Consider the following 27006-nt stretch of genomic DNA (forward strand, 5'->3'; position numbering starts at 1 on the left):
GCCAAGGAGAGGGGTACCTGAGTGCCCTTCAACTGAAACCTCCTGCTGTGAAGCACTTGGTCTCAGCCAAAAGGCCGAGAAGCGATAACCAGAATTGGTTTCCGACTACGGTGCCACCCAAGGATTCTGAAAAGTCCATTTGTGGAGATGGCCACCTGGACTCCCGTTAAGAAGACATGCTGTCAACCTCTAGATCCCTCACATGCCTGCACTTTTCGGCTTGCTGCTGCTGCAATCCACGCGTTTTAGATCTACATAACTCCACCTCTTTTAGCACAGTACCCTCAACCCCCGGCTGTTCCCACCCGCCTCAACACCGTTGGAAGGGAGGAGAACCAATTAAGGCGGGGGGGGGGTGGAACGAGCAGCTGTCTACCCTTAGCAGGAGGGTTGCTGATTAATTACCTCTCCTGCTGCTGCTGCTGCTGGCTGTCCAGCAGCAGACTGAAGGTGGCTGCTGCTGTGCGCAGGTATATAAAGGCTCAGAGCCTATTATGACACGCGCAGCCAGCGTTCCATTGCCACATTCCGTCTACTGCAGGCGGGATACCTGGATGGCTGAATGTCACTGAGAAGCTCACAGAGACCGCCATAAGCAACAGTTTAAAAGAATGCCACAGACTAATCAACCAAACTTTTTGGGTTGGTTTCTCTTTTATAGTCTGCAGGCATTAAATGAAAGAAGTCAGTGTTCCAGCAGAGGGAGACAACGTTTCAGAAAAGGCATTGTAGCAAACCAAAAAAGAAATTTTAAGCGCAGCAGAGTAACCAGCTCACATACCTGTTAGCTCAGGTGAGTTTAAAAGGCTGCTGTTGATAACAAGGGCATTTGCTAAATAGATGGTGTGTGTGCAACAATATACTGAAAGGTCAATTATATTGTGCAGCTTATCTCACCACCTGTAGTTATTTAGGTGAAAGCTCCAAAATGCTTGCCTAATATGTCTGTTTATCCAAAAGGAAGTATAGAGGGAGAGCTAGATAGATAGCATTGCATTACATTACATTACATGGCAATGCAATGCACAGTTGCTGAAGTTGAACCAAAATGAGCTTGTCATCTGGCTTCTGCAACTTTTAACATGAAAAATCCAATGAGGAGAAGAAAAGCAAAGCCAAAGAGTCCATCCCAAAATCCGACAAACAAGCAAAATGAACAAAAAGCATTGAATTCAATTCTTTCTGATTTTAGAAACTGCATTAAAGAAGGGGTGCACCGGTCCTGGAGATACTGCAATACCAGGTCAATGCGTGGAGTGGACAGAGCAAGCTCTTTTTCCATCTCCCTGTTCTAAAAATCCATTTAATATATGGTCCCCAGATAGGGGACGTATCAGATATTAAACTGATAAGAACAGATACTACACTTGATCTTAGCCAAAAGGCCGAGAAGCGATAACCAGAATTGGTTTCCGACTACGGTGCCACCCAAGGATTCTGAAAAGTCCATTTGTGGAGATGGCCACCTGGACTCCCGTTAAGAAGACATGCTGTCAACCTCTAGATCCCTCACATGCCTGCACTTTTCGGCTTGCTGCTGCTGCAATCCACGCGTTTTAGATCTGCATAACTCCACCTCTTTTAGCACAGTACCCTCAACCCCCGGCTGTTCCCACCCGCCTCAACACCGTTGGAAGGGAGGAGAACCAATTAAGGCGGGGGGGGGGTGGAACGAGCAGCTGTCTACCCTTAGCAGGAGGGTTGCTGATTAATTACCTCTCCTGCTGCTGCTGCTGCTGGCTGTCCAGCAGCAGACTGAAGGTGGCTGCTGCTGTGCGCAGGTATATAAAGGCTCAGAGCCTATTATGACACGCGCAGCCAGCGTTCCATTGCCACATTCCGTCTACTGCAGGCGGGATACCTGGATGGCTGAATGTCACTGAGAAGCTCACAGAGACCGCCATAAGCAACAGTTTAAAAGAATGCCACAGACTAATCAACCAAACTTTTTGGGTTGGTTTCTCTTTTATAGTCTGCAGGCATTAAATGAAAGAAGTCAGTGTTCCAGCAGAGGGAGACAACGTTTCAGAAAAGGCATTGTAGCAAACCAAAAAAGAAATTTTAAGCGCAGCAGAGTAACCAGCTCACATACCTGTTAGCTCAGGTGAGTTTAAAAGGCTGCTGTTGATAACAAGGGCATTTGCTAAATAGATGGTGTGTGTGCAACAATATACTGAAAGGTCAATTATATTGTGCAGCTTATCTCACCACCTGTAGTTATTTAGGTGAAAGCTCCAAAATGCTTGCCTAATATGTCTGTTTATCCAAAAGGAAGTATAGAGGGAAAGCTAGATAGATAGCATTGCATTACATTACATTACATGGCAATGCAATGCACAGTTGCTGAAGTTGAACCAAAATGAGCTTGTCATCTGGCTTCTGCAACTTTTAACATGAAAAATCCAATGAGGAGAAGAAAAGCAAAGCCAAAGAGTCCATCCCAAAATCCGACAAACAAGCAAAATGAACAAAAAGCATTGAATTCAATTCTTTCTGATTTTAGAAACTGCATTAAAGAAGGGGTGCACCGGTCCTGGAGATACTGCAATACCAGGTCAATGCGTGGAGTGGACAGAGCAAGCTCTTTTTCCATCTCCCTGTTCTAAAAATCCATTTAATATATGGTCCCCAGATAGGGGACGTATCAGATATTAAACTGATAAGAACAGATACTACACTTGATCTTAGCCAAAAGGCCGAGAAGCGATAACCAGAATTGGTTTCCGACTACGGTGCCACCCAAGGATTCTGAAAAGTCCATTTGTGGAGATGGCCACCTGGACTCCCGTTAAGAAGACATGCTGTCAACCTCTAGATCCCTCACATGCCTGCACTTTTCGGCTTGCTGCTGCTGCAATCCATGCGTTTTAGATCTGCATAACTCCACCTCTTTTAGCACAGTACCCTCAACCCCCGGCTGTTCCCACCCGCCTCAACACCGTTGGAAGGGAGGAGAACCAATTAAGGCGGGGGGGGGGTGGAACGAGCAGCTGTCTACCCTTAGCAGGAGGGTTGCTGATTAATTACCTCTCCTGCTGCTGCTGCTGCTGGCTGTCCAGCAGCAGACTGAAGGTGGCTGCTGCTGTGCGCAGGTATATAAAGGCTCAGAGCCTATTATGACACGCGCAGCCAGCGTTCCATTGCCACATTCCGTCTACTGCAGGCGGGATACCTGGATGGCTGAATGTCACTGAGAAGCTCACAGAGACCGCCATAAGCAACAGTTTAAAAGAATGCCACAGACTAATCAACCAAACTTTTTGGGTTGGTTTCTCTTTTATAGTCTGCAGGCATTAAATGAAAGAAGTCAGTGTTCCAGCAGAGGGAGACAACGTTTCAGAAAAGGCATTGTAGCAAACCAAAAAAGAAATTTTAAGCGCAGCAGAGTAACCAGCTCACATACCTGTTAGCTCAGGTGAGTTTAAAAGGCTGCTGTTGATAACAAGGGCATTTGCTAAATAGATGGTGTGTGTGCAACAATATACTGAAAGGTCAATTATATTGTGCAGCTTATCTCACCACCTGTAGTTATTTAGGTGAAAGCTCCAAAATGCTTGCCTAATATGTCTGTTTATCCAAAAGGAAGTATAGAGGGAGAGCTAGATAGATAGCATTGCATTACATTACATTACATGGCAATGCAATGCACAGTTGCTGAAGTTGAACCAAAATGAGCTTGTCATCTGGCTTCTGCAACTTTTAACATGAAAAATCCAATGAGGAGAAGAAAAGCAAAGCCAAAGAGTCCATCCCAAAATCCGACAAACAAGCAAAATGAACAAAAAGCATTGAATTCAATTCTTTCTGATTTTAGAAACTGCATTAAAGAAGGGGTGCACCGGTCCTGGAGATACTGCAATACCAGGTCAATGCGTGGAGTGGACAGAGCAAGCTCTTTTTCCATCTCCCTGTTCTAAAAATCCATTTAATATATGGTCCCCAGATAGGGGACGTATCAGATATTAAACTGATAAGAACAGATACTACACTTGATCTTAGCCAAAAGGCCGAGAAGCGATAACCAGAATTGGTTTCCGACTACGGTGCCACCCAAGGATTCTGAAAAGTCCATTTGTGGAGATGGCCACCTGGACTCCCGTTAAGAAGACATGCTGTCAACCTCTAGATCCCTCACATGCCTGCACTTTTCGGCTTGCTGCTGCTGCAATCCACGCGTTTTAGATCTGCATAACTCCACCTCTTTTAGCACAGTACCCTCAACCCCCGGCTGTTCCCACCCGCCTCAACACCGTTGGAAGGGAGGAGAACCAATTAAGGTGGGGGGGGGGGGTGGAACGAGCAGCTGTCTACCCTTAGCAGGAGGGTTGCTGATTAATTACCTCTCCTGCTGCTGCTGCTGCTGGCTGTCCAGCAGCAGACTGAAGGTGGCTGCTGCTGTGCGCAGGTATATAAAGGCTCAGAGCCTATTATGACACGCGCAGCCAGCGTTCCATTGCCACATTCCGTCTACTGCAGGCGGGATACCTGGATGGCTGAATGTCACTGAGAAGCTCACAGAGACCGCCATAAGCAACAGTTTAAAAGAATGCCACAGACTAATCAACCAAACTTTTTGGGTTGGTTTCTCTTTTATAGTCTGCAGGCATTAAATGAAAGAAGTCAGTGTTCCAGCAGAGGGAGACAACGTTTCAGAAAAGGCATTGTAGCAAACCAAAAAAGAAATTTTAAGCGCAGCAGAGTAACCAGCTCACATACCTGTTAGCTCAGGTGAGTTTAAAAGGCTGCTGTTGATAACAAGGGCATTTGCTAAATAGATGGTGTGTGTGCAACAATATACTGAAAGGTCAATTATATTGTGCAGCTTATCTCACCACCTGTAGTTATTTAGGTGAAAGCTCCAAAATGCTTGCCTAATATGTCTGTTTATCCAAAAGGAAGTATAGAGGGAGAGCTAGATAGATAGCATTGCATTACATTACATTACATGGCAATGCAATGCACAGTTGCTGAAGTTGAACCAAAATGAGCTTGTCATCTGGCTTCTGCAACTTTTAACATGAAAAATCCAATGAGGAGAAGAAAAGCAAAGCCAAAGAGTCCATCCCAAAATCCGACAAACAAGCAAAATGAACAAAAAGCATTGAATTCAATTCTTTCTGATTTTAGAAACTGCATTAAAGAAGGGGTGCACCGGTCCTGGAGATACTGCAATACCAGGTCAATGCGTGGAGTGGACAGAGCAAGCTCTTTTTCCATCTCCCTGTTCTAAAAATCCATTTAATATATGGTCCCCAGATAGGGGACGTATCAGATATTAAACTGATAAGAAGAGATACTACACTTGATCTTAGCCAAAAGGCCGAGAAGCGATAACCAGAATTGGTTTCCGACTACGGTGCCACCCAAGGATTCTGAAAAGTCCATTTGTGGAGATGGCCACCTGGACTCCCGTTAAGAAGACATGCTGTCAACCTCTAGATCCCTCACATGCCTGCACTTTTCGGCTTGCTGCTGCTGCAATCCACGCGTTTTAGATCTGCATAACTCCACCTCTTTTAGCACAGTACCCTCAACCCCCGGCTGTTCCCACCCGCCTCAACACCGTTGGAAGGGAGGAGAACCAATTAAGGCGGGGGGGGGGGGGGTGGAACGAGCAGCTGTCTACCCTTAGCAGGAGGGTTGCTGATTAATTACCTCTCCTGCTGCTGCTGCTGCTGGCTGTCCAGCAGCAGACTGAAGGTGGTTGCTGCTGTGCGCAGGTATATAAAGGCTCAGAGCCTATTATGACACGCGCAGCCAGCGTTCCATTGCCACATTCCGTCTACTGCAGGCGGGATACCTGGATGGCTGAATGTCACTGAGAAGCTCACAGAGACCGCCATAAGCAACAGTTTAAAAGAATGCCACAGACTAATCAACCAAACTTTTTGGGTTGGTTTCTCTTTTATAGTCTGCAGGCATTAAATGAAAGAAGTCAGTGTTCCAGCAGAGGGAGACAACGTTTCAGAAAAGGCATTGTAGCAAACCAAAAAAGAAATTTTAAGCGCAGCAGAGTAACCAGCTCACATACCTGTTAGCTCAGGTGAGTTTAAAAGGCTGCTGTTGATAACAAGGGCATTTGCTAAATAGATGGTGTGTGTGCAACAATATACTGAAAGGTCAATTATATTGTGCAGCTTATCTCACCACCTGTAGTTATTTAGGTGAAAGCTCCAAAATGCTTGCCTAATATGTCTGTTTATCCAAAAGGAAGTATAGAGGGAGAGCTAGATAGATAGCATTGCATTACATTACATTACATGGCAATGCAATGCACAGTTGCTGAAGTTGAACCAAAATGAGCTTGTCATCTGGCTTCTGCAACTTTTAACATGAAAAATCCAATGAGGAGAAGAAAAGCAAAGCCAAAGAGTCCATCCCAAAATCCGACAAACAAGCAAAATGAACAAAAAGCATTGAATTCAATTCTTTCTGATTTTAGAAACTGCATTAAAGAAGGGGTGCACCGGTCCTGGAGATACTGCAATACCAGGTCAATGCGTGGAGTGGACAGAGCAAGCTCTTTTTCCATCTCCCTGTTCTAAAAATCCATTTAATATATGGTCCCCAGATAGGGGACGTATCAGATATTAAACTGATAAGAACAGATACTACACTTGATCTTAGCCAAAAGGCCGAGAAGCGATAACCAGAATTGGTTTCCGACTACGGTGCCACCCAAGGATTCTGAAAAGTCCATTTGTGGAGATGGCCACCTGGACTCCCGTTAAGAAGACATGCTGTCAACCTCTAGATCCCTCACATGCCTGCACTTTTCGGCTTGCTGCTGCTGCAATCCACGCGTTTTAGATCTGCATAACTCCACCTCTTTTAGCACAGTACCCTCAACCCCCGGCTGTTCCCACCCGCCTCAACACCGTTGGAAGGGAGGAGAACCAATTAAGGCGGGGGGGGGGTGGAACGAGCAGCTGTCTACCCTTAGCAGGAGGGTTGCTGATTAATTACCTCTCCTGCTGCTGCTGCTGCTGGCTGTCCAGCAGCAGACTGAAGGTGGCTGCTGCTGTGCGCAGGTATATAAAGGCTCAGAGCCTATTATGACACGCGCAGCCAGCGTTCCATTGCCACATTCCGTCTACTGCAGGCGGGATACCTGGATGGCTGAATGTCACTGAGAAGCTCACAGAGACCGCCATAAGCAACAGTTTAAAAGAATGCCACAGACTAATCAACCAAACTTTTTGGGTTGGTTTCTCTTTTATAGTCTGCAGGCATTAAATGAAAGAAGTCAGTGTTCCAGCAGAGGGAGACAACGTTTCAGAAAAGGCATTGTAGCAAACCAAAAAAGAAATTTTAAGCGCAGCAGAGTAACCAGCTCACATACCTGTTAGCTCAGGTGAGTTTAAAAGGCTGCTGTTGATAACAAGGGCATTTGCTAAATAGATGGTGTGTGTGCAACAATATACTGAAAGGTCAATTATATTGTGCAGCTTATCTCACCACCTGTAGTTATTTAGGTGAAAGCTCCAAAATGCTTGCCTAATATGTCTGTTTATCCAAAAGGAAGTATAGAGGGAGAGCTAGATAGATAGCATTGCATTACATTACATTACATGGCAATGCAATGCACAGTTGCTGAAGTTGAACCAAAATGAGCTTGTCATCTGGCTTCTGCAACTTTTAACATGAAAAATCCAATGAGGAGAAGAAAAGCAAAGCCAAAGAGTCCATCCCAAAATCCGACAAACAAGCAAAATGAACAAAAAGCATTGAATTCAATTCTTTCTGATTTTAGAAACTGCATTAAAGAAGGGGTGCACCAGTCCTGGAGATACTGCAATACCAGGTCAATGCGTGGAGTGGACAGAGCAAGCTCTTTTTCCATCTCCCTGTTCTAAAAATCCATTTAATATATGGTCCCCAGATAGGGGACATATCAGATATTAAACTGATAAGAACAGATACTACACTTGATCTTAGCCAAAAGGCCGAGAAGCGATAACCAGAATTGGTTTCCGACTACGGTGCCACCCAAGGATTCTGAAAAGTCCATTTGTGGAGATGGCCACCTGGACTCCCGTTAAGAAGACATGCTGTCAACCTCTAGATCCCTCACATGCCTGCACTTTTCGGCTTGCTGCTGCTGCAATCCACGCGTTTTAGATCTGCATAACTCCACCTCTTTTAGCACAGTACCCTCAACCCCCGGCTGTTCCCACCCGCCTCAACACCGTTGGAAGGGAGGAGAACCAATTAAGGCGGGGGGGGGGGGAGGGTGGAACGAGCAGCTGTCTACCCTTAGCAGGAGGGTTGCTGATTAATTACCTCTCCTGCAGCTGCTGCTGCTGGCTGTCCAGCAGCAGACTGAAGGTGGCTGCTGCTGTGCGCAGGTATATAAAGGCTCAGAGCCTATTATGACACGCGCAGCCAGCGTTCCATTGCCACATTCCGTCTACTGCAGGCGGGATACCTGGATGGCTGAATGTCACTGAGAAGCTCACAGAGACCGCCATAAGCAACAGTTTAAAAGAATGCCACAGACTAATCAACCAAACTTTTTGGGTTGGTTTCTCTTTTATAGTCTGCAGGCATTAAATGAAAGAAGTCAGTGTTCCAGCAGAGGGAGACAACGTTTCAGAAAAGGCATTGTAGCAAACCAAAAAAGAAATTTTAAGCGCAGCAGAGTAACCAGCTCACATACCTGTTAGCTCAGGTGAGTTTAAAAGGCTGCTGTTGATAACAAGGGCATTTGCTAAATAGATGGTGTGTGTGCAACAATATACTGAAAGGTCAATTATATTGTGCAGCTTATCTCACCACCTGTAGTTATTTAGGTGAAAGCTCCAAAATGCTTGCCTAATATGTCTGTTTATCCAAAAGGAAGTATAGAGGGAGAGCTAGATAGATAGCATTGCATTACATTACATTACATGGCAATGCAATGCACAGTTGCTGAAGTTGAACCAAAATGAGCTTGTCATCTGGCTTCTGCAACTTTTAACATGAAAAATCCAATGAGGAGAAGAAAAGCAAAGCCAAAGAGTCCATCCCAAAATCCGACAAACAAGCAAAATGAACAAAAAGCATTGAATTCAATTCTTTCTGATTTTAGAAACTGCATTAAAGAAGGGGTGCACCGGTCCTGGAGATACTGCAATACCAGGTCAATGCGTGGAGTGGACAGAGCAAGCTCTTTTTCCATCTCCCTGTTCTAAAAATCCATTTAATATATGGTCCCCAGATAGGGGACGTATCAGATATTAAACTGATAAGAACAGATACTACACTTGATCTTAGCCAAAAGGCCGAGAAGCGATAACCAGAATTGGTTTCCGACTACGGTGCCACCCAAGGATTCTGAAAAGTCCATTTGTGGAGATGGCCACCTGGACTCCCGTTAAGAAGACATGCTGTCAACCTCTAGATCCCTCACATGCCTGCACTTTTCGGCTTGCTGCTGCTGCAATCCACGCGTTTTAGATCTGCATAACTCCACCTCTTTTAGCACAGTACCCTCAACCCCCGGCTGTTCCCACCCGCCTCAACACCGTTGGAAGGGAGGAGAACCAATTAAGGCGGGGGGGGGGGGGTGGAACGAGCAGCTGTCTACCCTTAGCAGGAGGGTTGCTGATTAATTACCTCTCCTGCTGCTGCTGCTGCTGGCTGTCCAGCAGCAGACTGAAGGTGGCTGCTGCTGTGCGCAGGTATATAAAGGCTCAGAGCCTATTATGACACGCGCAGCCAGCGTTCCATTGCCACATTCCGTCTACTGCAGGCGGGATACCTGGATGGCTGAATGTCACTGAGAAGCTCACAGAGACCGCCATAAGCAACAGTTTAAAAGAATGCCACAGACTAATCAACCAAACTTTTTGGGTTGGTTTCTCTTTTATAGTCTGCAGGCATTAAATGAAAGAAGTCAGTGTTCCAGCAGAGGGAGACAACGTTTCAGAAAAGGCATTGTAGCAAACCAAAAAAGAAATTTTAAGCGCAGCAGAGTAACCAGCTCACATACCTGTTAGCTCAGGTGAGTTTAAAAGGCTGCTGTTGATAACAAGGGCATTTGCTAAATAGATGGTGTGTGTGCAACAATATACTGAAAGGTCAATTATATTGTGCAGCTTATCTCACCACCTGTAGTTATTTAGGTGAAAGCTCCAAAATGCTTGCCTAATATGTCTGTTTATCCAAAAGGAAGTATAGAGGGAGAGCTAGATAGATAGCATTGCATTACATTACATTACATGGCAATGCAATGCACAGTTGCTGAAGTTGAACCAAAATGAGCTTGTCATCTGGCTTCTGCAACTTTTAACATGAAAAATCCAATGAGGAGAAGAAAAGCAAAGCCAAAGAGTCCATCCCAAAATCCGACAAACAAGCAAAATGAACAAAAAGCATTGAATTCAATTCTTTCTGATTTTAGAAACTGCATTAAAGAAGGGGTGCACCAGTCCTGGAGATACTGCAATACCAGGTCAATGCGTGGAGTGGACAGAGCAAGCTCTTTTTCCATCTCCCTGTTCTAAAAATCCATTTAATATATGGTCCCCAGATGGGGGACATATCAGATATTAAACTGATAAGAACAGATACTACACTTGATCTTAGCCAAAAGGCCGAGAAGCGATAACCAGAATTGGTTTCCGACTACGGTGCCACCCAAGGATTCTGAAAAGTCCATTTGTGGAGATGGCCACCTGGACTCCCGTTAAGAAGACATGCTGTCAACCTCTAGATCCCTCACATGCCTGCACTTTTCGGCTTGCTGCTGCTGCAATCCACGCGTTTTAGATCTGCATAACTCCACCTCTTTTAGCACAGTACCCTCAACCCCCGGCTGTTCCCACCCGCCTCAACACCGTTGGAAAGGAGGAGAACCAATTAAGGCGGGGGGGGGGGGAGGGTGGAACGAGCAGCTGTCTACCCTTAGCAGGAGGGTTGCTGATTAATTACCTCTCCTGCTGCTGCTGCTGCTGGCTGTCCAGCAGCAGACTGAAGGTGGCTGCTGCTGTGTGCAGGTATATAAAGGCTCAGAGCCTATTATGACACGCGCAGCCAGCGTTCCATTGCCACATTCCGTCTACTGCAGGCGGGATACCTGGATGGCTGAATGTCACTGAGAAGCTCACAGAGACCGCCATAAGCAACAGTTTAAAAGAATGCCACAGACTAATCAACCAAACTTTTTGGGTTGGTTTCTCTTTTATAGTCTGCAGGCATTAAATGAAAGAAGTCAGTGTTCCAGCAGAGGGAGACAACGTTTCAGAAAAGGCATTGTAGCAAACCAAAAAAGAAATTTTAAGCGCAGCAGAGTAACCAGCTCACATACCTGTTAGCTCAGGTGAGTTTAAAAGGCTGCTGTTGATAACAAGGGCATTTGCTAAATAGATGGTGTGTGTGCAACAATATACTGAAAGGTCAATTATATTGTGCAGCTTATCTCACCACCTGTAGTTATTTAGGTGAAAGCTCCAAAATGCTTGCCTAATATGTCTGTTTATCCAAAAGGAAGTATAGAGGGAGAGCTAGATAGATAGCATTGCATTACATTACATTACATGGCAATGCAATGCACAGTTGCTGAAGTTGAACCAAAATGAGCTTGTCATCTGGCTTCTGCAACTTTTAACATGAAAAATCCAATGAGGAGAAGAAAAGCAAAGCCAAAGAATCCATCCCAAAATCCGACAAACAAGCAAAATGAACAAAAAGCATTGAATTCAATTCTTTCTGATTTTAGAAACTGCATTAAAGAAGGGGTGCACCGGTCCTGGAGATACTGCAATACCAGGTCAATGCGTGGAGTGGACAGAGCAAGCTCTTTTTCCATCTCCCTGTTCTAAAAATCCATTTAATATATGGTCCCCAGATAGGGGACGTATCAGATATTAAACTGATAAGAACAGATACTACACTTGATCTTAGCCAAAAGGCCGAGAAGCGATAACCAGAATTGGTTTCCGACTACGGTGCCACCCAAGGATTCTGAAAAGTCCATTTGTGGAGATGGCCACCTGGACTCCCGTTAAGAAGACATGCTGTCAACCTCTAGATCCCTCACATGCCTGCACTTTTCGGCTTGCTGCTGCTGCAATCCACGCGTTTTAGATCTGCATAACTCCACCTCTTTTAGCACAGTACCCTCAACCCCCGGCTGTTCCCACCCGCCTCAACACCGTTGGAAGGGAGGAGAACCAATTAAGGCGGGGGGGGGGGGGGTGGAACGAGCAGCTGTCTACCCTTAGCAGGAGGGTTGCTGATTAATTACCTCTCCTGCTGCTGCTGCTGCTGGCTGTCCAGCAGCAGACTGAAGGTGGCTGCTGCTGTGCGCAGGTATATAAAGGCTCAGAGCCTATTATGACACGCGCAGCCAGCGTTCCATTGCCACATTCCGTCTACTGCAGGCGGGATACCTGGATGGCTGAATGTCACTGAGAAGCTCACAGAGACCGCCATAAGCAACAGTTTAAAAGAATGCCACAGACTAATCAACCAAACTTTTTGGGTTGGTTTCTCTTTTATAGTCTGCAGGCATTAAATGAAAGAAGTCAGTGTTCCAGCAGAGGGAGACAACGTTTCAGAAAAGGCATTGTAGCAAACCAAAAAAGAAATTTTAAGCGCAGCAGAGTAACCAGCTCACATACCTGTTAGCTCAGGTGAGTTTAAAAGGCTGCTGTTGATAACAAGGGCATTTGCTAAATAGATGGTGTGTATGCAACAATATACTGAAAGGTCAATTATATTGTGCAGCTTATCTCACCACCTGTAGTTATTTAGGTGAAAGCTCCAAAATGCTTGCCTAATATGTCTGTTTATCCAAAAGGAAGTATAGAGGGAGAGCTAGATAGATAGCATTGCATTACATTACATTACATGGCAATGCAATGCACAGTTGCTGAAGTTGAACCAAAATGAGCTTGTCATGTGGCTTCTGCAACTTTTAACATGAAAAATCCAATGAGGAGAAGAAAAGCAAAGCCAAAGAGTCCATCCCAAAATCCGACAAACAAGCAAAATGAACAAAAAGCATTGAATTCAATTCTTTCTGATTTTAGAAACTGCATTAAAGAAGGGGTGCACCGGTCCTGAAGATACTGCAATACCAGGTCAATACGTGGAGTGGACAGAGCAAGCTCTTTTTCCATCTCCCTGTTCTAAAAATCCATTTAATATATGGTCCCCAGATAGGGGACGTATCAGATATTAAACTGATAAGAACAGATACTACACTTGATCTTAGCCAAAAGGCCGAGAAGCGATAACCAGAATTGGTTTCCAACTACGGTGCCACCCAAGGATTCTGAAAAGTCCATTTGTGGAGATGGCCACCTGGACTCCCGTTAAGAAGACATGCTGTCAACCTCTAGATCCCTCACATGCCTGCACTTTTCGGCTTGCTGCTGCTGCAATCCACGCGTTTTAGATCTGCATAACTCCACCTCTTTTAGCACAGTACCCTCAACCCCCGGCTGTTCCCACCCGCCTCAACACCGTTGGAAGGGAGGAGAACCAATTAAGGCGGGGGGGGGGGGTGGAACGAGCAGCTGTCTACCCTTAGCAGGAGGGTTGCTGATTAATTACCTCTCCTGCTGCTGCTGCTGCTGGCTGTCCAGCAGCAGACTGAAGGTGGCTGCTGCTGTGCGCAGGTATATAAAGGCTCAGAGCCTATTATGACACGCGCAGCCAGCGTTCCATTGCCACATTCCGTCTACTGCAGGCGGGATACCTGGATGGCTGAATGTCACTGAGAAGCTCACAGAGACCGCCATAAGCAACAGTTTAAAAGAATGCCACAGACTAATCAACCAAACTTTTTGGGTTGGTTTCTCTTTTATAGTCTGCAGGCATTAAATGAAAGAAGTCAGTGTTCCAGCAGAGGGAGACAACGTTTCAGAAAAGGCATTGTAGCAAACCAAAAAAGAAATTTTAAGCGCAGCAGAGTAACCAGCTCACATACCTGTTAGCTCAGGTGAGTTTAAAAGGCTGCTGTTGATAACAAGGGCATTTGCTAAATAGATGGTGTGTGTGCAACAATATACTGAAAGGTCAATTATATTGTGCAGCTTATCTCACCACCTGTAGTTATTTAGGTGAAAGCTCCAAAATGCTTGCCTAATATGTCTGTTTATCCAAAAGGAAGTATAGAGGGAGAGCTAGATAGATAGCATTGCATTACATTACATTACATGGCAATGCAATGCACAGTTGCTGAAGTTGAACCAAAATGAGCTTGTCATCTGGCTTCTGCAACTTTTAACATGAAAAATCCAATGAGGAGAAGAAAAGCAAAGCCAAAGAGTCCATCCCAAAATCCGACAAACAAGCAAAATGAACAAAAAGCATTGAATTCAATTCTTTCTGATTTTAGAAACTGCATTAAAGAAGGGGTGCACCGGTCCTGGAGATACTGCAATACCAGGTCAATGCGTGGAGTGGACAGAGCAAGCTCTTTTTCCATCTCCCTCTTCTAAAAATCCATTTAATATATGGTCCCCAGATAGGGGACATATCAGATATTAAACTGATAAGAACAGATACTACACTTGATCTTAGCCAAAAGGCCGAGAAGCGATAACCAGAATTGGTTTCCGACTACGGTGCCACCCAAGGATTCTGAAAAGTCCATTTGTGGAGATGGCCACCTGGACTCCCGTTAAGAAGACATGCTGTCAACCTCTAGATCCCTCACATGCCTGCACTTTTCGGCTTGCTGCTGCTGCAATCCACGCGTTTTAGATCTGCATAACTCCACCTCTTTTAGCACAGTACCCTCAACCCCCGGCTGTTCCCACCCGCCTCAACACCGTTGGAAGGGAGGAGAACCAATTAAGGCGTGGGGGGGGGGGTGGAACGAGCAGCTGTCTACCCTTAGCAGGAGGGTTGCTGATTAATTACCTCTCCTGCTGCTGCTGCTGCTGGCTGTCCAGCAGCTGACTGAAGGTGGCTGCTGCTGTGCGCAGGTATATAAAGGCTCAGAGCCTATTATGACACGCGCAGCCAGCGTTCCATTGCCACATTCCGTCTACTGCAGGCGGGATACCTGGATGGCTGAATGTCACTGAGAAGCTCACAGAGACCGCCATAAGCAACAGTTTAAAAGAATGCCACAGACTAATCAACCAAACTTTTTGGGTTGGTTTCTCTTTTATAGTCTGCAGGCATTAAATGAAAGAAGTCAGTGTTCCAGCAGAGGGAGACAACGTTTCAGAAAAGGCATTGTAGCAAACCAAAAAAGAAATTTTAAGCGCAGCAGAGTAACCAGCTCACATACCTGTTAGCTCAGGTGAGTTTAAAAGGCTGCTGTTGATAACAAGGGCATTTGCTAAATAGATGGTGTGTGTGCAACAATATACTGAAAGGTCAATTATATTGTGCAGCTTATCTCACCACCTGTAGTTATTTAGGTGAAAGCTCCAAAATGCTTGCCTAATATGTCTGTTTATCCAAAAGGAAGTATAGAGGGAGAGCTAGATAGATAGCATTGCATTACATTACATTACATGGCAATGCAATGCACAGTTGCTGAAGTTGAACCAAAATGAGCTTGTCATCTGGCTTCTGCAACTTTTAACATGAAAAATCCAATGAGGAGAAGAAAAGCAAAGCCAAAGAGTCCATCCCAAAATCCGACAAACAAGCAAAATGAACAAAAAGCATTGAATTCAATTCTTTCTGATTTTAGAAACTGCATTAAAGAAGGGGTGCACCGGTCCTGGAGATACTGCAATAGCAGGTCAATGCGTGGAGTGGACAGAGCAAGCTCTTTTTCCATCTCCCTGTTCTAAAAATCCATTTAATATATGGTCCCCAGATAGGGGACGTATCAGATATTAAACTGATAAGAACAGATTTTTTGATTGAATATATCTTTTATTAGCACAAAAAATAAGTTAACAGACAGTGTACAGTGCCGCAGCCCAGTACACACAGAATTCTACATCATATTTACATAGCATGAGGATACGACGCACTAACTAGACACATCACACCCCTATGCTACACAAAACACTCAATCTGAAAGAAAAAGCATGTCAATCAATACAGTACGACGAATCGTGATAAGGGATGGGGATTGGGAAAAAGGGGATGGGGAGGGGAAGAACAGGCCCGAAGCTTTATTGAAAGACAAGACACATAAGGGGAGAGGGGGAGGAGGGGTTTAGTCCTCATCCTCGTCCTCCGGACCGTCCACGATGGAATAGTCTCTGAGCAGGCTGTGGATCAGCCTGCGGCAGTCCTGGATGGACATCCTCTCCCTCCTCAAGATGAGCCGGTTCCTGGCGACCCAAACGGCATCCTTGAAGCAGTTCATAAGGCGCCAAGCCTCCTGGATGGCTCCGACGGTATGAACCCCAGGGAAGAGTCCGTAAAGCACAGAATGGTGCGATAGGCTCGCCCTGGGGACAGAGTTCCTCAGGTCGTCCTCAAGGGCAGTCAACAGGCGCTGTGCAAATCCGCAGTCCCAAAAAGTGTGCAAAGATGTTTCCTCCACGAAGGGGCACCTTGGGCAGTACCGGGTCTTGCACAGGTTCCGGGCATGCATGAATGACCGGACGGGCAGTCCGCCCTGAATCGCCATCCACGACAAGTCCTTGTGCCCGTTGGTCAGCCTGTCAGACGACACATTTGTCCACACAGTCTCCAGCGTGTCCTGGTGAAGTCCTGTGATGTTCTCCACGTCATCCTTGGCTCTGATGAGCTTGTGGATAGTTTTGGGCTTCCACAAGTCGGGCTTGAGTCCCTCCAGTTGATGTTCCCCCACAAATCGAACGACGTCTCCGTAGAACCATGGCGTCGTCCAGTTGTAGGGGAAGGAGCTGTCCCACTTGTCCCAGCCGAGTCGCCTCCAAAGAGGAAGCAGGAAGAAGCGAGACATGGACCTGCCCGCGGAGCCATTCTTGACTTGCAAAGTCCGGCGGACACAATCACACACAAAAGAGGATCGCAGGAGGGTGGGGATATCTGGAACGCCCTTCCCACCCTTGCGAGGCTCCTTGTACATGACGGCCCGCCTGACTCTGTCCATCTTGGATCCCCAGACAAAGTGAAACACTGTCCTGGTAATGGCCCTGCACACAGTGACGTGTGGGGGCCAGGCCTGCGCCGTGTACTGCAAGACGGGCAGGACCTCATTACGCAGGACGAGTGCCTTACCCTCACAAGTGAGGTGTCTGAGGCTCCAGAGTCCGATCCGTTGCTTCACTTTGGCCAAGCGTTCTTGCCAGGACTTGAGGGCCGCTCCTTCCTTCCCGAACCAGACTCCCAGCACCTTGAGGAAATCCGGTTGAATGTTGAAGGGGAAGGGGGCGGAGGAGGCCGGCTGCCAATCCCCGAAGAGCATGGCTTCCGACTTCCTGCAGTTGACTTTGGCCCCTGAAGCCCGGCCGAACCTCTCACACGTCTGGACGAGGGCGTCGACTGAACCACGATCAGCGCAGAAGACGGTGACGTCGTCCATGTAGAGCGAGCACTTGACCTCGTGTCGTCCCGGACCCGGTGCGGTGATCCCTCTGATCTCTCCATTCTGCCGGATAGCCTCTGCGAAGAGTTCTATAACACAAACAAAAAGAAGAGGTGATAGAGGGCAGCCTTGTCTGACCCCAGAGAGGACAGGGAAGGGGTCAGTCTTCCAGCCGTTCACCAACACCGAGCTGTGGATATCAAAATACATCAGACGGACATACGAACAAAACATGTTACCCAAACCTAACCGGTGCAGAGCTCGGCCCATGAACTCGTGGGAAACCCGGTCGAAGGCCTTCTCCTGATCCAAGGAGACCAGGGCCGCGTGTGCGCGGCGGACCTTGATGTACTCGACCGTGTCCCGCACGAGAGCGAGGCTGTCTGCGATGCGACGTCCAGGGATGCCGCAGGTCTGGTCCGGTTTGATGATCCGTCCGATGACCGTCTTAAGTCGTGTCGCCATCGTCTTGGCCAGGATCTTGTAGTCCACGTTGAGCAGAGTGATGGGACGCCAATTCCTCAGGTCGCACCTCTCTCCCTTCCGCTTGTACAGGATCATGACCATTCCTTCCCTCAAAGATGGAGGCATTCTACCCTCCACCACCATCTCCTCGTACAGGTCCAACAGGTCCGGACAGATGAGGTCTCCCAGCGCTACATAGAGCTCCGCTGGAAGACCATCACTGCCCGGGGTCCTGCCGGTCCTAAAGGATTTAGCGGCAGAGAGCAATTCGCCCACCATCAGAGGTTTGTCCAAGGCTGCCGTGCCTGCAGGATCAAGATGGTTAGTGATACCTGACAGGAACTTATCAGCAGCGTCGGGGTCGGTAGTCTTGTGGGAGTAGAGTTCGCTGTAGAAGTCGCTGACGACCCTCATCACGTCCTCCTTCCCACGTCGCATGTTTCCGCTCTCGTCTCGCAGCTCGTTCAGGGGCGTGTGACCGGCATGAAGTTTCCTGAAAAAGAATGAGTTACATTTCTCACCCTTCTCCAGATTCTCCACTTTGGAACGGAAGACGATTCGCTTGGACTCCTCCTCAAAGTGCCTTTTCAGGCTGTTCTTGGTCTCCTCCAGCTCCTCCCTCACGTCCCAGCCGCAGTGAAGAAGGTCCTGCAGCGACCGCAGCTCGCGCTGCAGCCCTCTGAAGTCCCTCCTCTTCTCACACGCCTGTTGTCGACCCTTGGCCTGAAAGAAACAGCGAAACTCAAGTTTAACATATTCCCACCAATCAGAGACTGTTTGGAAGCTACCCTTGTAGGACTGCCACATTGCGTAGGCTGCTCTCAGCTCCTCCACGACTTCATCCTGAGCCAGCAGAGCACAATTCAGCTTCCAGGAGCCGGGGCCGGACGGAAAACCGTCGCCGAGGACACCTTGTAAGTGAATGGCTCTGTGGTCGGAGAAGAAGCAGGGGACCATCGAGTGCCTACTCTGCCTGACTGCCCGAGAGGTGAACACAAAGTCAATCCTGGAGCGGAGTGAGCCATCGGGTCGGCTCCACGAATAATTCGTGGAGCCTCTCCCCATGGAGCCCACCACGTCCTGAAGAGAGGCCTCGGTTACCATCTCGATGAGCAGCTTGGACGTGATGTCCAACTTGGCAGATGTGCCAGAACTACGACCATCCTCCTCGATGGGGCAGTTGAAATCCCCGGCCATCACTAAGGTCCTGGTGGTGGCAAGCTGAAGCCGCAGGGTCTGGAAAAGCTCCAAACGCTCATTCTTCAGTGGGGACGCATACACGTTGATGAACCTGACAGGTTCTCCTGCCCAGTTGCCATCTACAACAAGAGCCCTGCCGCAGATGAGCTCCTGGACGGACTCAAGCGTGAATGCGCCCCCCCTGATCAGAATTGCGACCCCCGCAGACTTGCAGTCACCCCCACCGGACCAGTAGGATGGACCGTGGGACCACTCCCTGGCCAGATGTTTGAAGGACCTAGAGGAGGGAAGGGAACATTCCTGCAACATATAAATATCACACAACTGGGAAGTAAGGAAGGCATAAATAGTCTGACGTCTGAACTTGTCCTTGATGCTCCTGACATTAATGGAAAATAACTTAATATTAGCCATCATGTAGGGAAAAAAGAAAAAGTTAGCGCAGGCAATACACCTTAGTTACCACTCCGGTCGGGTGGTCCCTCGTCGGTGTTGACTGCTGGTGACGGGATCACCAGCAGGCCCTCTTCCTCCATCTGGTCAAGCAGCGCGGCCTCGATCTCGGCGACCACCAGTTCCTCCTCTTCTGGCTCGGCCACCAGGGTCTCAACCATGTGCTCCATCTCTTCTGGCTCAGGGAGGGTATCCTCCTTTTCGCCTACGAAATCCAGAATCTTCTTTTTGGAGGATTCAGTAGCAGGGCTGTCCTCCACCTTCCTCTTTCCCCGGGTTGGAACTGGGGAGACAAGAAGGGGAAAATCCTCCTCGGAATAGATAGCGGCGGGTGGAGGAAAGGTTAATTCCACCGCTACCATGGTCTGGGGAGGGAGAGTGGCTGCCGGGGCAGGGGAAAATACACCTGCTGAGGAGTAGGGGAAGGAGGAAGAGGAAGTGGAATCCTCAGCAGGGGTGGCCGGGGTGGGGGGGGATTGGACGGGGGTGGCAGGGGGAGGGATCGAGAGAGGGGTGACAGAACTCTTACCCTCCTTTGACTTTTTCTTCTGCTTCGGAGCTGTTGGGACCGTCGCTGGGGCTTTGGCCACCGACTCCTTGACCGCTTTGGCCTTGGTCGTCTCGGCCTTGGCCGCTGGGGCCTTGGTCGTCGCGTCCTTGACCTTCACAGGCCTGGTCGTCGGGGCCTTGTCCTCCGGAGCTGGGGTCGTCGCAACCACCGATGCCCAGGATCTCTCACGCTTGGGGCAATCCTTGTATAGATGAGCCGCCAGCCCACACAGGTTGCAGGACGTCTTCTTCGGGCAGTCCTTCGAGCTGTGTCCCGTCACTCGACAAATCCTGCAGGCATCCTCCTTGCAGTCCTTCATCTCGTGGCCGTTCTTGCCGCATCTCCTGCAGTTCCGCGGCATGTCCGGGTAATAGATGAGGCCGTAGGAGTTGCCCAGGGAGAATGTCGGGGGCAGGTGCCGAAGTCCGTCTGAGTACGCCAGGTCCCTGTGAAGTCTAACGGTCACCGACCACTTACCTGTCCAGAAGCCGAGTCCATTCAGGATGTGAGAGGGTTCCTTCACAACCAAACAGAAGCGTCTCAGGAAGGTACAGATGTCTTGGCCTGTGGTGTGCGGGTTGCGCATGGAGACCGTGATCCTCCTTTCGTCCCTCTGGATAGGGCAGCTACCTGTAAAGGCAGAGAAAGAATTATCCGGTCCTTTTGCGCTTACCATTTCCCAGAACCTCCTGCAGGTGTTCACAGTGGCGAAGGTGACGAAGAAGATCCCCGTCAAGAAGGTCTGGATGCTGAGGGTGTCCGACCTGGAGAAGCCTCGATCCAGCAGCATCTTCTGGCAGAACACGTCCGAGGACATGTCCGGCACCCTCCCATCCACTTCCTTCAGCTTCAGGGCCACCGTCTGCCGCATCCATGGCTCCAGGGCTGGAGCTTCGTGGTGGGGCTTCTGGTTTCCCTTCTGCTGGCCAGTCGTGGAGGCAGAGTCCTTGGGGTCAGAATCGGCTCCTGGCTGGGCCCTCCTGGCTGTCCCCTGCTCCAGGCTCTTCTTTTCAGCCTTCCTCGCAGCGCTTGCCATGGCTTTCCTCCTGCAGTTACTTCTTGGAGCTGGATCTGGAACTCTTCCCGGAATGGGTGGAGCTATGCAGATTCTTCTCCCGTCGTGTTCTGGACAAATTCCCCGAAAGGTCTTTGTCTCGATGATTTTCTTCCTCGAAGATTCCACAGGACAGCCCGATTCTTCTCCGAGTCTTCGTCTTCTTCTGGATTCTTTAGAGCTTCTTCCTCCCACCGATATCCGCCTTCCTTCTCCGATGTCAGCTGGGCTCCGAAGCTCTTCTCCTTCCGAGTTCGATCGCTCTCGTCAAGTGTAGATCGTAGCTCTTGTGTTCTTAAAAGAACAGATACTACACTTGATCTTAGCCAAAAGGCCGAGAAGCGATAACCAGAATTGGTTTCCGACTACGGTGCCACCCAAGGATTCTGAAAAGTCCATTTGTGGAGATGGCCACCTGGACTCCCGTTAAGAAGACATGCTGTCAACCTCTAGATCCCTCACATGCCTGCACTTTTTGGCTTGCTGCTGCTGCAATCCACGCGTTTTAGATCTGCATAACTCCACCTCTTTTAGCACAGTACCCTCAACCCCCGGCTGTTCCCACCCGCCTCAACACCGTTGGAAGGGAGGAGAACCAATTAAGGCGGGGGGGGGGGGTGGAACGAGCAGCTGTCTACCCTTAGCAGGAGGGTTGCTGATTAATTACCTCTCCTGCTGCTGCTGCTGCTGGCTGTCCAGCAGCAGACTGAAGGTGGCTGCTGCTGTGCGCAGGTATATAAAGGCTCAGAGCCTATTATGACACGCGCAGCCAGCGTTCCATTGCCACATTCCGTCTACTGCAGGCGGGATACCTGGATGGCTGAATGTCACTGAGAAGCTCACAGAGACCGCCATAAGCAACAGTTTAAAAGAATGCCACAGACTAATCAACCAAACTTTTTGGGTTGGTTTCTCTTTTATAGTCTGCAGGCATTAAATGAAAGAAGTCAGTGTTCCAGCAGAGGGAGACAACGTTTCAGAAAAGGCATTGTAGCAAACCAAAAAAGAAATTTTAAGCGCAGCAGAGTAACCAGCTCACATACCTGTTAGCTCAGGTGAGTTTAAAAGGCTGCTGTTGATAACAAGGGCATTTGCTAAATAGATGGTGTGTGTGCAACAATATACTGAAAGGTCAATTATATTGTGCAGCTTATCTCACCACCTGTAGTTATTTAGGTGAAAGCTCCAAAATGCTTGCCTAATATGTCTGTTTATCCAAAAGGAAGTATAGAGGGAGAGCTAGATAGATAGCATTGCATTACATTACATTACATGGCAATGCAATGCACAGTTGCTGAAGTTGAACCAAAATGAGCTTGTCATCTGGCTTCTGCAACTTTTAACATGAAAAATCCAATGAGGAGAAGAAAAGCAAAGCCAAAGAGTCCATCCCAAAATCCGACAAACAAGCAAAATGAACAAAAAGCATTGAATTCAATTCTTTCTGATTTTAGAAACTGCATTAAAGAAGGGGTGCACCGGTCCTGGAGATACTGCAATACCAGGTCAATGCGTGGAGTGGACAGAGCAAGCTCTTTTTCCATCTCCCTGTTCTAAAAATCCATTTAATATATGGTCCCCAGATAGGGGACGTATCAGATATTAAACTGATAAGAACAGATACTACACTTGATCTTAGCCAAAAGGCCGAGAAGCGATAACCAGATTTGGTTTCCGACTACGGTGCCACCCAAGGATTCTGAAAAGTCCATTTGTGGAGATGGCCACCTGGACTCCCGTTAAGAAGACATGCTGTCAACCTCTAGATCCCTCACATGCCTGCACTTTTCGGCTTGCTGCTGCTGCAATCCACGCGTTTTAGATCTGCATAACTCCACCTCTTTTAGCACAGTACCCTCAACCCCCGGCTGTTCCCACCTGCCTCAACACCGTTGGAAGGGAGGAGAACCAATTAAGGCGGGGGGGGGGGGGGGTGGAACGAGCAGCTGTCTACCCTTAGCAGGAGGGTTGCTGATTAATTACCTCTCCTGCTGCTGCTGCTGCTGGCTGTCCAGCAGCAGACTGAAGGTGGCTGCTGCTGTGCGCAGGTATATAAAGGCTCAGAGCCTATTATGACACGCGCAGCCAGCGTTCCATTGCCACATTCCGTCTACTGCAGGCGGGATACCTGGATGGCTGAATGTCACTGAGAAGCTCACAGAGACCGCCATAAGCAACAGTTTAAAAGAATGCCACAGACTAATCAACCAAACTTTTTGGGTTGGTTTCTCTTTTATAGTCTGCAGGCATTAAATGAAAGAAGTCAGTGTTCCAGCAGAGGGAGACAACGTTTCAGAAAAGGCATTGTAACAAACCAAAAAAGAAATTTTAAGCGCAGCAGAGTAACCAGCTCACATACCTGTTAGCTCAGGTGAGTTTAAAAGGCTGCTGTTGATAACAAGGGCATTTGCTAAATAGATGGTGTGTGTGCAACAATATACTGAAAGGTCAATTATATTGTGCAGCTTATCTCACCACCTGTAGTTATTTAGGTGAAAGCTCCAAAATGCTTGCCTAATATGTCTGTTTATCCAAAAGGAAGTATAGAGGGAGAGCTAGATAGATAGCATTGCATTACATTACATTACATGGCAATGCAATGCACAGTTGCTGAAGTTGAACCAAAATGAGCTTGTCATCTGGCTTCTGCAACTTTTAACATGAAAAATCCAATGAGGAGAAGAAAAGCAAAGCCAAAGAGTCCATCCCAAAATCCGACAAACAAGCAAAATGAACAAAAAGCATTGAATTCAATTCTTTCTGATTTTAGAAACTGCATTAAAGAAGGGGTGCACCGGTCCTGGAGATACTGCAATACCAGGTCAATGCGTGGAGTGGACAGAGCAAGCTCTTTTTCCATCTCCCTGTTCTAAAAATCCATTTAATATATGGTCCCCAGATAGGGGACGTATCAGATATTAAACTGATAAGAACAGATACTACACTTGATCTTAGCCAAAAGGCCGAGAAGCGATAACCAGATTTGGTTTCCGACTACGGTGCCACCCAAGGATTCTGAAAAGTCCATTTGTGGAGATGGCCACCTGGACTCCCGTTAAGAAGACATGCTGTCAACCTCTAGATCCCTCACATGCCTGCACTTTTCGGCTTGCTGCTGCTGCAATCCACGCGTTTTAGATCTGCATAACTCCACCTCTTTTAGCACAGTACCCTCAACCCCCGGCTGTTCCCACCCGCCTCAACACCGTTGGAAGGGAGGAGAACCAATTAAGGCGGGGGGGGTGGAACGAGCAGCTGTCTACCCTTAGCAGGAGGGTTGCTGATTAATTACCTCTCCTGCTGCTGCTGCTGCTGGCTGTCCAGCAGCAGACTGAAGGTGGCTGCTGCTGTGCGCAGGTATATAAAGGCTCAGAGCCTATTATGACACGCGCAGCCAGCGTTCCATTGCCACATTCCGTCTACTGCAGGCGGGATACCTGGATGGCTGAATGTCACTGAGAAGCTCACAGAGACCGCCATAAGCAACAGTTTAAAAGAATGCCACAGACTAATCAACCAAACTTTTTGGGTTGGTTTCTCTTTTATAGTCTGCAGGCATTAAATGAAAGAAGTCAGTGTTCCAGCAGAGGGAGACAACATTTCAGAAAAGGCATTGTAGCAAACCAAAAAAGAAATTTTAAGCGCAGCAGAGTAACCAGCTCACATACCTGTTAGCTCAGGTGAGTTTAAAAGGCTGCTGTTGATAACAAGGGCATTTGCTAAATAGATGGTGTGTGTGCAACAATATACTGAAAGGTCAATTATATTGTGCAGCTTATCTCACCACCTGTAGTTATTTAGGTGAAAGCTCCAAAATGCTTGCCTAATATGTCTGTTTATCCAAAAGGAAGTATAGAGGGAGAGCTAGATAGATAGCATTGCATTACATTACATTACATGGCAATGCAATGCACAGTTGCTGAAGTTGAACCAAAATGAGCTTGTCATCTGGCTTCTGCAACTTTTAACATGAAAAATCCAATGAGGAGAAGAAAAGCAAAGCCAAAGAGTCCATCCCAAAATCCGACAAACAAGCAAAATGAACAAAAAGCATTGAATTCAATTCTTTCTGATTTTAGAAACTGCATTAAAGAAGGGGTGCACCGGTCCTGGAGATACTGCAATACCAGGTCAATGCGTGGAGTGGACAGAGCAAGCTCTTTTTCCATCTCCCTGTTCTAAAAATCCATTTAATATATGGTCCCCAGATAGGGGACGTATCAGATATTAAACTGATAAGAACAGATACTACACTTGATCTTAGCCAAAAGGCCGAGAAGCGATAACCAGAATTGGTTTCCGACTACGGTGCCACCCAAGGATTCTGAAAAGTCCATTTGTGGAGATGGCCACCTGGACTCCCGTTAAGAAGACATGCTGTCAACCTCTAGATCCCTCACATGCCTGCACTTTTCGGCTTGCTGCTGCTGCAATCCACGCGTTTTAGATCTGCATAACTCCACCTCTTTTAGCACAGTACCCTCAACCCCCGGCTGTTCCCACCCGCCTCAACACCGTTGGAAGGGAGGAGAACCAATTAAGGCGGGGGGGGGTGGAACGAGCAGCTGTCTACCCTTAGCAGGAGGGTTGCTGATTAATTACCTCTCCTGCTGCTGCTGCTGCTGGCTGTCCAGCAGCAGACTGAAGGTGGCTGCTGCTGTGCGCAGGTATATAAAGGCTCAGAGCCTATTATGACACGCGCAGCCAGCGTTCCATTGCCACATTCCGTCTACTGCAGGCGGGATACCTGGATGGCTGAATGTCACTGAGAAGCTCACAGAGACCGCCATAAGCAACAGTTTAAAAGAATGCCACAGACTAATCAACCAAACTTTTTGGATTGGTTTCTCTTTTATAGTCTGCAGGCATTAAATGAAAGAAGTCAGTGTTCCAGCAGAGGGAGACAACGTTTCAGAAAAGGCATTGTAGCAAACCAAAAAAGAAATTTTAAGCGCAGCAGAGTAACCAGCTCACATACCTGTTAGCTCAGGTGAGTTTAAAAGGCTGCTGTTGATAACAAGGGCATTTGCTAAATAGATGGTGTGTGTGCAACAATATACTGAAAGGTCAATTATATTGTGCAGCTTATCTCACCACCTGTAGTTATTTAGGTGAAAGCTCCAAAATGCTTGCCTAATATGTCTGTTTATCCAAAAGGAAGTATAGAGGGAGAGCTAGATAGATAGCATTGCATTACATTACATTACATGGCAATGCAATGCACAGTTGCTGAAGTTGAACCAAAATGAGCTTGTCATCTGGCTTCTGCAACTTTTAACATGAAAAATCCAATGAGGAGAAGAAAAGCAAAGCCAAAGAGTCCATCCCAAAATCCGACAAACAAGCAAAATGAACAAAAAGCATTGAATTCAATTCTTTCTGATTTTAGAAACTGCATTAAAGAAGGGGTGCACCGGTCCTGGAGATACTGCAATACCAGGTCAATGCGTGGAGTGGACAGAGCAAGCTCTTTTTCCATCTCCCTGTTCTAAAAATCCATTTAATATATGGTCCCCAGATAGGGGACGTATCAGATATTAAACTGATAAGAACAGATACTACACTTGATCTTAGCCAAAAGGCCGAGAAGCGATAACCAGAATTGTTTCCGACTACGGTGCCACCCAAGGATTCTGAAAAGTCCATTTGTGGAGATGGCCACCTGGACTCCCGTTAAGAAGACATGCTGTCAACCTCTAGATCCCTCACATGCCTGCACTTTTCGGCTTGCTGCTGCTGCAATCCACGCGTTTTAGATCTGCATAACTCCACCTCTTTTAGCACAGTACCCTCAACCCCCGGCTGTTCCCACCCGCCTCAACACCGTTGGAAGGGAGGAGAACCAATTAAGGCGGGGGGGGG

At 47.5% G+C, this 27006-nt stretch overlaps 16 non-coding genes and 1 pseudogene across 16 annotated transcripts; all 17 read right to left on the reverse strand.

Moving 5' to 3' along the window:
* Positions 1-1206: 1206 nt before the first annotated feature.
* LOC141241063 (U2 spliceosomal RNA) lies at positions 1207-1397 on the reverse strand. The gene has a single exon (XR_012305850.1). It is a non-coding gene; the product is annotated as a U2 spliceosomal RNA (small nuclear RNA).
* Positions 1398-2517: 1120 nt separating this feature from the next.
* LOC141241064 (U2 spliceosomal RNA) lies at positions 2518-2708 on the reverse strand. Its single transcript, XR_012305851.1, has one exon. It is a non-coding gene; the product is annotated as a U2 spliceosomal RNA (small nuclear RNA).
* A 1120-nt stretch (positions 2709-3828) lies between these two features.
* On the reverse strand, positions 3829-4019 carry LOC141241065 (U2 spliceosomal RNA). The gene has a single exon (XR_012305852.1). It is a non-coding gene; the product is annotated as a U2 spliceosomal RNA (small nuclear RNA).
* Positions 4020-5141: 1122 nt separating this feature from the next.
* On the reverse strand, positions 5142-5332 carry LOC141241303 (U2 spliceosomal RNA). Its single transcript, XR_012306083.1, has one exon. It is a non-coding gene; the product is annotated as a U2 spliceosomal RNA (small nuclear RNA).
* Positions 5333-6456: 1124 nt separating this feature from the next.
* LOC141241066 (U2 spliceosomal RNA) lies at positions 6457-6647 on the reverse strand. The gene has a single exon (XR_012305853.1). It is a non-coding gene; the product is annotated as a U2 spliceosomal RNA (small nuclear RNA).
* A 1120-nt stretch (positions 6648-7767) lies between these two features.
* LOC141241237 (U2 spliceosomal RNA) lies at positions 7768-7958 on the reverse strand. The gene has a single exon (XR_012306019.1). It is a non-coding gene; the product is annotated as a U2 spliceosomal RNA (small nuclear RNA).
* Positions 7959-9084: 1126 nt separating this feature from the next.
* LOC141241067 (U2 spliceosomal RNA) lies at positions 9085-9275 on the reverse strand. Its single transcript, XR_012305854.1, has one exon. It is a non-coding gene; the product is annotated as a U2 spliceosomal RNA (small nuclear RNA).
* A 1123-nt stretch (positions 9276-10398) lies between these two features.
* Positions 10399-10589, reverse strand: LOC141241261 (U2 spliceosomal RNA). The gene has a single exon (XR_012306042.1). It is a non-coding gene; the product is annotated as a U2 spliceosomal RNA (small nuclear RNA).
* Positions 10590-11715: 1126 nt separating this feature from the next.
* Positions 11716-11906, reverse strand: LOC141241069 (U2 spliceosomal RNA). The gene has a single exon (XR_012305856.1). It is a non-coding gene; the product is annotated as a U2 spliceosomal RNA (small nuclear RNA).
* A 1124-nt stretch (positions 11907-13030) lies between these two features.
* Positions 13031-13221, reverse strand: LOC141241284 (U2 spliceosomal RNA). The gene has a single exon (XR_012306064.1). It is a non-coding gene; the product is annotated as a U2 spliceosomal RNA (small nuclear RNA).
* A 1122-nt stretch (positions 13222-14343) lies between these two features.
* On the reverse strand, positions 14344-14534 carry LOC141241218 (U2 spliceosomal RNA). Its single transcript, XR_012306001.1, has one exon. It is a non-coding gene; the product is annotated as a U2 spliceosomal RNA (small nuclear RNA).
* Positions 14535-15657: 1123 nt separating this feature from the next.
* Positions 15658-15850, reverse strand: LOC141241331 (U2 spliceosomal RNA). Its single transcript, XR_012306107.1, has one exon. It is a non-coding gene; the product is annotated as a U2 spliceosomal RNA (small nuclear RNA).
* A 5562-nt stretch (positions 15851-21412) lies between these two features.
* Positions 21413-21490, reverse strand: LOC141241349 (U2 spliceosomal RNA; annotated as a pseudogene).
* A 1122-nt stretch (positions 21491-22612) lies between these two features.
* Positions 22613-22803, reverse strand: LOC141241070 (U2 spliceosomal RNA). The gene has a single exon (XR_012305857.1). It is a non-coding gene; the product is annotated as a U2 spliceosomal RNA (small nuclear RNA).
* Positions 22804-23928: 1125 nt separating this feature from the next.
* LOC141241071 (U2 spliceosomal RNA) lies at positions 23929-24119 on the reverse strand. The gene has a single exon (XR_012305858.1). It is a non-coding gene; the product is annotated as a U2 spliceosomal RNA (small nuclear RNA).
* Positions 24120-25237: 1118 nt separating this feature from the next.
* LOC141241072 (U2 spliceosomal RNA) lies at positions 25238-25428 on the reverse strand. The gene has a single exon (XR_012305859.1). It is a non-coding gene; the product is annotated as a U2 spliceosomal RNA (small nuclear RNA).
* Positions 25429-26547: 1119 nt separating this feature from the next.
* Positions 26548-26738, reverse strand: LOC141241073 (U2 spliceosomal RNA). The gene has a single exon (XR_012305860.1). It is a non-coding gene; the product is annotated as a U2 spliceosomal RNA (small nuclear RNA).
* Positions 26739-27006: the final 268 nt, after the last annotated feature.

Source organism: Phyllobates terribilis, unplaced genomic scaffold (genome assembly GCF_046119375.1).
Source record: "Phyllobates terribilis strain yellow unplaced genomic scaffold, ASM4611937v1 Scaffold_986__1_contigs__length_492241, whole genome shotgun sequence".
NCBI classification, from domain to species: domain Eukaryota; kingdom Metazoa; phylum Chordata; class Amphibia; order Anura; family Dendrobatidae; genus Phyllobates; species Phyllobates terribilis.